Here is an 11,619-nt window from a genome sequence, read left to right as displayed (position 1 = left end):
GATTGTGGCAGACATGAACGCGCTCTTGAGCACGAGACTCTTCTTGACAGAGCAGTGTATGGATACGCACAAAGGCTCCAGGAGCAGTCTGGTGGTGTACCACACATGCAGGAAGTTGAGAACAGTAGAAACGTCTCCTGAAGATCAACCGTGTTTGCCAGTGGGATAAAAGTCTAGTCAAGTTAGCCAAACTAGATTCACAGAAAATCAGAAGGAGTACTCGTCCAGCAAATTTCTCATTGGAGAGACAACCGCCCAAAAGGTAGACGCAGTGTCAGTTGATGACTGCGAGAGCCAGCAATGGGAATCATATATTTTCCAGTTTTGAGTTTCTAACAAGTCAGCAGTTTTCAAGTTTCTTTTCTAGACTAGCCTCGAAGCGTTCACTTGAAGAAAGGGTGACCGATAGCGAAATCGAAGACGACCAAAACGAGGAAGCCTATAGCTAGTTAAGAGGTCAAATCAGTTCAATATGTTGCACTCGTGCACCCAATCTGCTTTGACAATCATAACCTTTACGAACTTATTGCGAACTCAAAGTTGTCGAAATTTGCAATTCAAATGCTTAGGGACATCTGTGAGCACTTTGATATCCCAACGGCCGACATTACAGTAAGAAAGAAAGTACCATACATTCAGAGAATTGTCGCCTTTGGTAAGAAGTGTACTTTTCAGGAGTGATCTTTTCTTTTTAGCTAACTGAACTGTTAGTAATTGAAGTTTAATCATTCACAGATAGCCATTGACATGTAACTCTATTTAGTGCCCTACGATCGAAAAGCGTTTGTTTAAGGTATTTCTCCTTTTCACGGTGCACTTTATGTTACGGCAGAGGACGACCACAGGACAACCAGACAATTGTAAGCCACTCCTTAGGCCTCCTATTAAAATAGTCGGAGATGCACCGCCTATACTCGAGCACGAGGTGTTAGCTTTCTGAATGGCACCAGTTATTGTCTTATTATCAATAAGGACATGAAGCAAAGTTAAAGGATTGCCTCATTTCTATAACTACTACTGCCACAATTTTAGACGGAAGAAAAAACGTCCTGTGCGACGCGGTTGTTAGTGTAAACTATGGATGTGTCATCGCATCAGTGAATTCGTTAGAGTACACATAACGTTACCTGGAAGAGGTGGTTAGATTGGTAATTGAGTAATAAAACAGTACGTGACTGCAATAAAGTGGTAGTTCACCGAGTGTATTTCCAGGAAAGCGCTCTGTTTGAAGCAGAAGGTTGCGGATGGAAGGTAAACAATTAATCTCCTTCATGGCAACCAATATTTGAAAAGACCTTCCAGCTCCTTTAAAAAAACTCATACAAAGTGTGTCTGCTTTTCCGAAACAAATTATACGTTATTTACTGTCAGAACAACAAATGGACTAATTTTCTTTTATGCTGACCTCGTAACATAAGTTAACATTTGACAATTAATAAGTTCTTCCTTCCTTTTGCTTTTTCATTTTTTTTGTTTTTTTTGCCTTTTTTGCCTGCCATCTAGAACCTAAATTAGCCAGGGAGCTAACAAGATAACAAAATGGTTCATTTAGCTTCCTTGCTTGCACATTATTTTAACTAATAATTAATTCAATTCTATGTATTACCACTACAAGATTGTAAGAATCAACTATGTACATTAAAAAAAAGCACAAATAAAAGATTATCATTATCATCTGTCCCCCTCCCCCAGGGAACAACGTCACTCAATTAATACATTGTTTTCTAATCATATCAAGAAATGATGGACGATTTAATTTTAAAAGATTCATTTTTTGACACTATCCATAAAGAATAGTAAGGTTTTTTTACTTACCATTTCTTATTTTTTGTTTAAAAATTGTCACGGCAGGCTTGCCCCTACTACACCCCGCTGCGTTGAGATTTGTTTGTCACGCAACAGACAAGTATCAACCGTCGACCAAACTCAAGACTATTCAACTTGTTTTCCACTGCTTTGGGATTGATCATTTCAAATTTCTTCGACGTCGATCACTTATAATCCAGATAATGTTACAATAGAAATATTTGGTTTAATCAAAGAAAGAGATCTTGTGAAGATATGTCTTCGTCAGGTTTTGGGCTTGCCGGTGAATTTGTGCGTGACTCGCTTTAACCTCAGAAATGGCCGACGATATTTTGATAGCACTTCGAAAGTCAATTGCGGGTATTTATTGTGATAGGTAAGTTATTTTGTTGTTTAATCGTTTTCATTTTGTCGTCCATAAGACACTGTGACAAGAAAACTGAAACTCGTTCGGACGCGAAGACCCCGTAAAGACCATAAACTGTAATTTTAAAACAACGTGATTATTTACAGACCTCTGAGAATTTCCCAAAACTCGAAGGACTCATGCGGGGCGTAAAAGTTAAAACCCATTCCAGTTTTTACACATGTTTTAGTACTATTCTTAGACGACTCACAGCTCGAATGCTGGAGCAATTCGTCACTGGGCACATGGAAAATAATTTGATCGCAACTTGGTGGTAAAATTATATTTTTGTCAGCTTGAAAAAATGCGTGTCTTGAGTGGGATTGTTTCCGTTTTAAGCGATCGCTTAGAAAGCAGAGTCGAGCTCAGATGAAGTGTAAACATTTCCCAAATCAGTACATTAGTGTCAATATAACGAGCCGCTCTTTCCGTTAGCACGCGAGTGATCTTTTGGTGACTTGCAATCCTGCCTTCAATTTGGGCTATTTTTAGGCCACTGGCCGTGAAAATGTATTTTTCCGTCTTTCGCACAATTAAAGCGGTTTTTTCAAAAATAAACTGCATCATGATTATCAAGTTGGTAGTGCCTAACAATACACTAAATATGACGGAAAAGTAATTTTTTATCGTGGCCACCATTTGCTCGAAATTTTCAGGCATTGCTTCTTAAGAGCCGTCCTCTGTAAATATCGACTATCGTCGTTTGGACGAGAAAAAATGAAATCCCTCAAACTTTCCCAGACGAATGGTCTATATAAGTGATTCACATAAATATAACTTTCAGCTCAGTTCGATTCGTATTTAAGCTGTACTGCGACCATCTTGGTTTTACCGCTCTGAGAAGGCTTTCAGCGGCCATTTTAGGCCACACTTTTAAGAATTTGCCTTACAAAGAAAGCATTACAATCCGAACAAAATCTCATTATTTGAAACAAGCAAATGTTTGTGGTTGTGTTGAGAAGCTTTTTTGGGTATTTGATCGAAATCTGATTTTTTTACAAAATTTTTAATTTCTTCCCTATTGAACTACTCTTCAAGTGACAAAAAAATGGCCGAGTTTAAAGGAAAATATCGCTAAAGATACATTAGTTGGCATCCTAAAACAGCATCCCGGTTAAAGAGCAATGTCTCGTCTGTAAGAATATGCAATAAAATTTTTGGGCAGTTAAAAAGAGAAAATTATAGAAGACGTAGTTTTAACTGTACTTTTGTCAACAAACACCGCCTTCCTAATTAGCATAACAACATGAAAATAACGATTTACTAAGAAAATAATGATAAATTCCACTTACCTCGTGAAATATCGAGAACTGGATATTTCAAAATATATCAATTTATAGTTTCAGTTGGATACAGCGGCATTTTCGATGATTTGTTGTGCGAAATCACTGTAATACACCGCAGCCGTTAAACTGAGTTGAATTCTTCAAAGTCCGTCAGGACAACCATCGGCCGAAAAAATTGCCTTCCGCCCCATAAGCTGCCGTGTGCAAGGTGTCAAATACTTCTTTGTTATCCTTAATGACCAAAACTTCTTTCAGCAACCATTTAAATCCTGCTTTGAACTGGAGATTCTCGTCAAGAAATCGTTTATGTTCCGTTGACCTTCCGCCGTGATTAAACAATGAGATTGCGTTACAGAAACGCGCGCACATCCAGACGGGTTGGGGTGGGGGTGGGGAGGAAACAAAAATGGAGTAGCTCCCAAATTAAAAAAAAGGGCCATTCAAGATTACTGTCAAAGCTATTTTATGCATTTCGGCTACTAAATAGGAAACTGTCCCAGAATAATGTGGAATATGATAAGCCCTTGTGCTGTATCAGTTTTAGGTTGAGGCGTGGGAGGGGGGGGGGGGGGGTTGGCAAGTAAAACACTAATTTACAGCATCAGTTGATTGTTGCTCTTCTGTTTAGGTTTCATACATGATGTTGGTCAATAATTCTCGTCAAGAATTTTTTTATGTTCTGTTGGCCTTTCGCCATGATTAAACAATGAGATTACGTTAAAGAAACGCGCGCACATCCGGGTGGGGTTGAGGTGGGGAGGAAATAAAAATGTCACGGACTTTAGCTTGTAAGATGCTGCGAAAGTGTTAGCCATTCTTCGTCTATTCGGGGCTATAAATTAAACACCTATCTTGGAATAATGGAACATGACTAGTGAGTTTGGGGAACGTTGAAAAATTTGTGTAGATTATAATTTTTTTCTGGTTTTTGTCGTAGTAGGAAGTACCCTGTGTAAAGTCACGGTCTCTTATTTAGATGGGCACCTTTTCCAGCGAGTTCAAATATTTTGTGGTTGATTTACAGGCAAAAATGGACTTCTGGAACTTTAGTCGACAATTCGTTTCATGTTTTCTTTCCCTCTCTCACTGTGATCTAGCCTGCGAGCAAGCTCTCTTGGGGGTGGGGGGCGGGAGGGAGAAAGAGGAGAGTCATTTCTGCGTTGAATTTCTCAACGCAAAATGCTGATTGGTGGATATTGAATTTGATGCTTACGTCATTGTTCTTCGCGTGCGTCGTGTTGACAACACAAAAATGGTGGCGGAGTTTCTATTTGTGAAGGTTGCGAGAATTTCTCTAAATAACTTAGGTTTTCTCTGGAATTGAAACCCGAGCAAAGTCAAGCTGCCAATGCTTTACTTCAAAGTAGCGATGTTCTTGCAGTTTTACCTACGAGATTTGGGACAAGTTTGATATTTCAACCTTTTGCAGCAATTGAAAGTCTAAAGTCTAACATCAAACAAATTTTATGGTAGTTGTTTGCCCATTGCAAAGTATCATTATCGATTACTTGATCGCAGAAGCAAGAAGAATGGGGATGCCTGCCGCTTCGATTGCCGATATTTCAGATGGAGAGTCACGGTCAGCCAAATTTAAGCTTTTGTTTGGTGTTTGGCTCAGCCGAAAAAAAACATGAACATCTTTCAGCTTACGCCCCAAATTAAAGCTCTCAATCAATCCCGAGTGCTTCGGTACGGCGTTAGAAGCGAACTGTCAGTTTTTTAGGGCAACGTTCTTTAGAAGCGCAATGATTTCATTTTGATCTGGCACTCTCACGTCTGCTTTGCTACTCGTTCACAACATCACAAATTTCACACGAGTTGAGTGTTCCAATGAAACCACATTGTCGATATTGAGAATTGCGTCCTCGTTCTCGGAGACCCGGCTGCAAAATTGAGATCCTTACGATTTCCTTGGACTGCTTCTTTTTTCCCTGGCCGGACCGTGTCAAGTTTTCGACATTTTTTATGTCCAGTAGTTTCGTGGCGTTGACACTGCAGTCGGCAAGATTCACTTGACCCTTGGGACGACATTTGTGACCTCGACCTTTTGGTCAATCGGCTTTAAGCATTTACTGTGCTCATAATTAAGTAAAATCCTTCACTAAATTTTCTGATTTTTGTGGCACTGGGTAGACATACTCGATCAGAGAAACTATAGTTTTTGTCAGTAAGGATTCACGTCTTTCGAAGTGTATCTGATAACATTGTACCTTTCACATGTTTGTTTACGTTTGCTATCGTTCCCAGTTTGCGCTGATTGGCCAAATTCTGACAGCTATGACAGCAGGGAGCCGCGGGGAGTATTGGGGGCGGCATTCAAATTCCTGAGACATCGTTGCAAGCTCTCTCCTCTTTCCCCCTCCCGCCCCCCACCCCAAAGAGAGCTTGCTCGCAGGCTAAATGTGATCAAATTGCCCTGCAGAAATGCGAAGCCGATCGTTAAGTAGATATATATAATGACTACATCAAATTAAATTTCATAGGTGTGGCTACTTTTCATTTTATTTCGTGGGGGAGGAAACGCGTGACGAACCCCTAAGGACGTCTGCGTTGTTTAATACTTTAAGTTGTTCGGGTCGCAAAAGAGAACCATAGAAATATAATGTGGCAATCAAAACGTATTGTTTCCAGTTTTAATAAATATATTCTTTTCGTGACACGCGTAAAGCGAATGGCTTAGTAGCCGCACTTTTAATTGGTCCTTGGAAAATTCCTGGTCATGGCCACCTGTATCTCGTCGTATGTTGGAGGTACCTGCGGATCCAGTACCCAAAAGGATAAAAATGTGCAGTGTGTCCTACTGAGAGACTACCGTGGGGACGTGAGTGTCCATTTAAAAGCACTGCACGTTTGGGCGGGTATAGTATGAGTATTTTGATATAATTTTATTTTAGCAGTTTTCTCTTAAGAAACACCAAAATACAAATCATAAGTTAAAAATGTTGGGTGTGTAGCCAGGCATGTTAAAAAGAATTAAAAAGTTGTAGACACTGGCTAAAAAATATATATATATTGGACGTTTCGGCCACTACTGTTGCCTTCTTCAGCAAAGATAAAAAATGCAAATATAACGGCGTCCTGCTAGAAATATATACAACGATGTGTGATAAATGAATAAATCACACCTCGACGGAATTTAAAAGTGTAACAGTGGTGTAAGGGTATTGTGAAGACTAAAAAAGATTAAAAAGGCTAAAAACAAATCATAAGTATTCATTCCTTGAACTCCCCCACGAAATTCACAACCTGGTTTCCATGCCATTTCGAATCAAAAGTTATCCCCTGCAATTACACTTCATTACACCTTTTCACACGAAGACGCTAAAAATGGAAGCATTTGCGGAGTGAAAAGCGTGTAACTTGGTAAGAAGCAAACTGTCCCATTAGATCGTACTCTCTAAACTAATGCCTTTGAAAAACACGTATTTGAATCTCATAAATTCTTCCTTATCAAATTTTCTTCCTTATCAAATTTGGTCTGAGGCATATATTAATCACGTGCTAGGAGACCGTGGGAAAGTACGAATTTCATTGACGCCCATACAGTGTATACAAACAATTTGTACCAATGTATTCACTCACGGGTTCCATCACTAGTCTGAAATGTCAGCCGTCTCCTCCCCCTAACCCTGAGACGGCTGACATTTCAGACTAGTTCCATCACCCGTCACGCTGCTTTTTTATGGGCCATCACACGTCACATAAAAAAAAACCCCTTTGCCACTCTCAATAAATGCCACTTACTACTATTAGCTGTTGTTCCCCTTTTTGTCAGTCGGTTGCCCTTCGTAACATTTGATAGCATTTCCAACGATGTTCAGATTTAGTAGTTTTATTGGCTCCAAGTCTTCGTAATGGTAAACGCTATGACAACGTTCCAAAACACAAACAGGTAAGTGTAATACACACACACACAAAAAAAAAAGAAAAAAAAAGTAAGTAACTTAGTCGCTTTTTATTGGAATTCTATGTAAACTGTTAATTTCATGTATTCCCATACAAATCCTCATATTAATTTTAATTTTACGTGCCGGTGATTATAACTTTTTCACTGTTACCTAATATTACAAATATATAGCTGTCAGTGAGCTTGGGACAGTTGTGAACATGTATGAACCCTAAACAGAAGAGCAACAATCAACTGATGCTGTAAATTAGTGTTTTACTTGCCAAACCCCCCTCCCCCTCTCACGCCCCAACCTAAAACTGATATAGCACAAGGGCTTATCATATTCCACATTATTCTGGGACAGTTTCCTATTTAGTAGCCGAAATGCATAAAATAGCTTTGACAGTAATCTTGAATGGCCCTTTTTTTTTTAATTTGGGAGCTATTCCATTTTTGTTTCCTCCCCACCCCCACCCCAACCCGTCTGGATGTGCGCGCGTTTCTGTAACGCAATCTCATTGTTTAATCACGGCGGAAGGTCAACGGAACATAAACGATTTCTTGACGAGAATCTCCAGTTCAAAGCAGGATTTAAATGGTTGCTGAAAGAAGTTTTGGTCATTAAGGATAACAAAGAAGTATTTGACACCTTGCACACGGCAGCTTATGGGGCGGAAGGCAATTTTTTCGGCCGATGGTTGTCCTGACGGACTTTGAAGAATTCAACTCAGTTTAACGGCTGCGGTGTATTACAGTGATTTCGCACAACAAATCATCGAAAATGCCGCTGTATCCAACTGAAACTATAAATTGATATATTTTGAAATATCCAGTTCTCGATATTTCACGAGGTAAGTGGAATTTATCATTATTTTCTTAGTAAATCGTTATTTTCATGTTGTTATGCTAATTAGGAAGGCGGTGTTTGTTGACAAAAGTACAGTTAAAACTACGTCTTCTATAATTTTCTCTTTTTAACTGCCCAAAAATTTTATTGCATATTCTTACAGACGAGACATTGCTCTTTAACCGGGATGCTGTTTTAGGATGCCAACTAATGTATCTTTAGCGATATTTTCCTTTAAACTCGGCCATTTTTTTGTCACTTGAAGAGTAGTTCAATAGGGAAGAAATTAAAAATTTTGTAAAAAAATCAGATTTCGATCAAATACCCAAAAAAGCTTCTCAACACAACCACAAACATTTGCTTGTTTCAAATAATGAGATTTTGTTCGGATTGTAACGCTTTCTTTGTAAGGCAAATTCTTAAAAGTGTGGCCTGAAATGGCCGCTGAAAGCCTTCTCAGAGCGGTAAAACCAAGATGGTCGCAGTACAGCTTAAATACGAATCGAACTGAGCTGAAAGTTATATTTATGTGAATCACTTATATAGACCATTCGTCTGAGAGAGTTTGAGGGATTTCATTTTTTCTCGTCCAAACGACGATAGTCGATATTTACAGAGGACGGCTCTTAACAATAGTCTGATGCAATTTAGAAGCTACTTACATGTAGTTGTTTCGAAGCACCGCAGCCTCTCATCGAATTTAGTCAGGAGTACTCGTTGGAGATGAATCATTACAACCATTTCGCGTAGGAGGTGTATATGATAGGCATATTTTCTCCAGGGATAAAACACACATCATTTTACCAGATTGCAATGCATAGCAGATGAGTCCAGGCATCACATGTTTACATCCTTGCCATTCTTTGGGCACTGCCATTTTGGACCGTGGCGCGGGGGTACTGGGTCGAGGGTAACCTCAGTACCAGTTTTTTTGAAAGTGCTCACCCCACAAATGGCACCGACATACTTATTTATTCAATCTGCTAGAAACAAACCTAACAATAGCTATGTCAGAGTATGAGGAAGTAGTTGCATGCCAATAATCCTATTAGGCTAAACGATCCCGACAGCCATTTACAAATAGAATACAAAGAAAAACAATTAATAGCTAACTTAAAAATACAATGGTAACATTAGTGAGAGCGTGCAGCATGGGTAGATAAACCATTGTCACAACAAAAGTCGGTCCTAGATTAACCCGGGATTATAATATGTTCGTTATGAGCCCCCTGGACTAAGATATTTGATATCAATGTACACCATTACAGGGCCTGCTCGTCTAAATTCCAGCACTGGTTTTTGCATCTTTACCTGACAACTAAACAACTGAATTCAAAGGTCGCTCATTGGCACTGGCAAGATCTTACTAGGTCAAAAATAGGATTGATAAATGATGCTTTACGGGTAGCTGGACCCTCAGCGTCCACGCCAAATACGTCACACATACATTTCAAAGTAGATAAATTTAACTTCCGCAATGCACGATCGAGTTTGTTGTCAACAAAACGTTCACAGAGATTGATGCCCTCATATATTAGAGGATGCTGAAGACCAATTTGGTCATGGGCTTCATGTATCAAATTTTTAAGGAATTCTTCTTTTTCGACCACCACATCTTAACAGCCTGTCTCTTCCTCGCTTATTTCTTGGCTTTTTTGCAATGCAGCCAGTCGAGAGAAGTATGCTTTGACAGTTTTTGCCTCCAGCCACTCGGTTCTCGCGAACTTCATTTTCACATCTTCTGCAACGTCAGCAGGGTTTGCTTTTGACTGTCCTTCCTTGGCACCTTCGTTGAAAACCTGGGTAAGGTATTGCTTGACTGCTGGTGAAATTCGAACGGTAATCTTCTTCTTCTTAAGAGCCCATCCCTGACCAGCCTTCTCTTGAACTGTAGTGTCATGGTCAATGTATCGACAGGCCCCAATCTTCTCACTCTTCCCCTTGATTGAAGTAGTTGTTGCTGCCCACTGTCTTCGGATGGTGTCGTATACATTTTCCTTTTCGGGCAGCATGACATGGCGTCCAGCATCCATCTGTTCATCAGCCTCTTCCAGTGTGCTGAACGTCAAAATGCATGCTGGCTCCAAACAGGCATATGTGCTCGTAAGATCTCCATTATGAGCTATGGATTTTGTTTTGCCTTTGCTTTTCTTCGTAACTTCATGGCTCCAATCGCCCACTCTCTCCAGTCCAGAAACATTATTTTTGTTCTGGACGTCCTGTATCTTCAAACCCTCGCCAATATTGTACGCCTGCCAGACTCGAATGCCATCTTCGCCAAAAGAGAAGTTGTTATATTTAGTAATACCTGGAATCTTGTTGTTCCCAACGGCTGCTGACATTTTGGAAGAGTCAATTTTTCAAACTGCCACCCGAGTGTTTGCAATACTTGGTGGAGATTGCAGTCCATTCTTCACGTCTTCCGCCGTTTCTATGTCATTGTGTTCCGCTACATGATTTCTCAGTCGTTGCTTGCACGGCGCAATTTTCCGGTCACAGAGGTCTTTCCCAGCTTGTGGATCTGAGAAATCGTAGCGTACAACCTCTATGCCGGTTTGCTTACTTGTCGAATTGATAGTTGATAACAGTGGAGCGCTGTGATAGCAGCCCGCATTATGGCTGTGTAACGCAGCTCTTGACACAGATGGGTGCGTTTCCTTTACGGTAACGAGGACTTCTTCAATGATGCATGACACTGAGAACCAGTCCTGTTTGCACTTATCAAGAACCGCCACATACGTGTGAATTGCGTGCTCACCATTTCCTTCAGCTTGACAGTCACGGTGACCTGACCGGTGAACTACGGCAGAAAAATGCCAACTCAGGCCACGTTTCGCAAGCCATTGTGATTGCGTCTCTCTGAATTTCATTGGCAACAGCTTCATGGCCCAGTCATTTATAATTAGGACCGTTTCCTTGTCTAGTTGGCTTATGGCATCTTGCCTCGCTTGATCTTGGTGGAATGCCCTGAGGAGATGGGCTTTCCAGGCTTCAATGTCAGGAACTGCATGCTCCAGCTCCCACTTTGCCCTTTCTCTCTGGTTCTCTATAAGTTCTTCTGTCTTCACATTTTTTTCTTCTATATCTTTCAGAACATATTTTATATTCTGGTACTCTGAACAGTACAGATTGTGGTTGTGGTCACAAAGAGAAGCAAACTCCTTCCTTCCTGGATCTGATAGAGCGAAGATTGTGTAGTGGTCAGCACAACATTCGTCTGGTCCCAAAAGACTCTTGTAGTCTCCTTTAAGGTACTGTCTGCCTGCAGTTAGAGCTCTCCCAATCTCACGACCCCATGACACACCTGCTCCGTTTCTGGCGAGATTTTCAACAATTGTCTCTAGCGTTTCAAATGCCTCTGCTCCTGAAGTGGAGGTATCATCAA

At 40.4% G+C, this 11,619-nt stretch overlaps 1 pseudogene; it reads right to left on the bottom strand.

The window, feature by feature from the left end:
- Positions 1–9,517: 9,517 nt before the first annotated feature.
- LOC146490148 (uncharacterized) lies at positions 9,518–11,134 on the bottom strand (annotated as a pseudogene).
- Positions 11,135–11,619: the final 485 nt, after the last annotated feature.

This window comes from Pavona decussata, unplaced genomic scaffold, assembly GCF_977016875.1.
Source record: "Pavona decussata unplaced genomic scaffold, jaPavDecu1.1 SCAFFOLD_1, whole genome shotgun sequence".
In the NCBI taxonomy this organism is placed as follows: Eukaryota; Metazoa; Cnidaria; class Anthozoa; order Scleractinia; family Agariciidae; genus Pavona; species Pavona decussata.
Note: the sequence above shows the minus strand (reverse complement) of the source record. Positions and strands in the feature narration are given on the sequence as shown.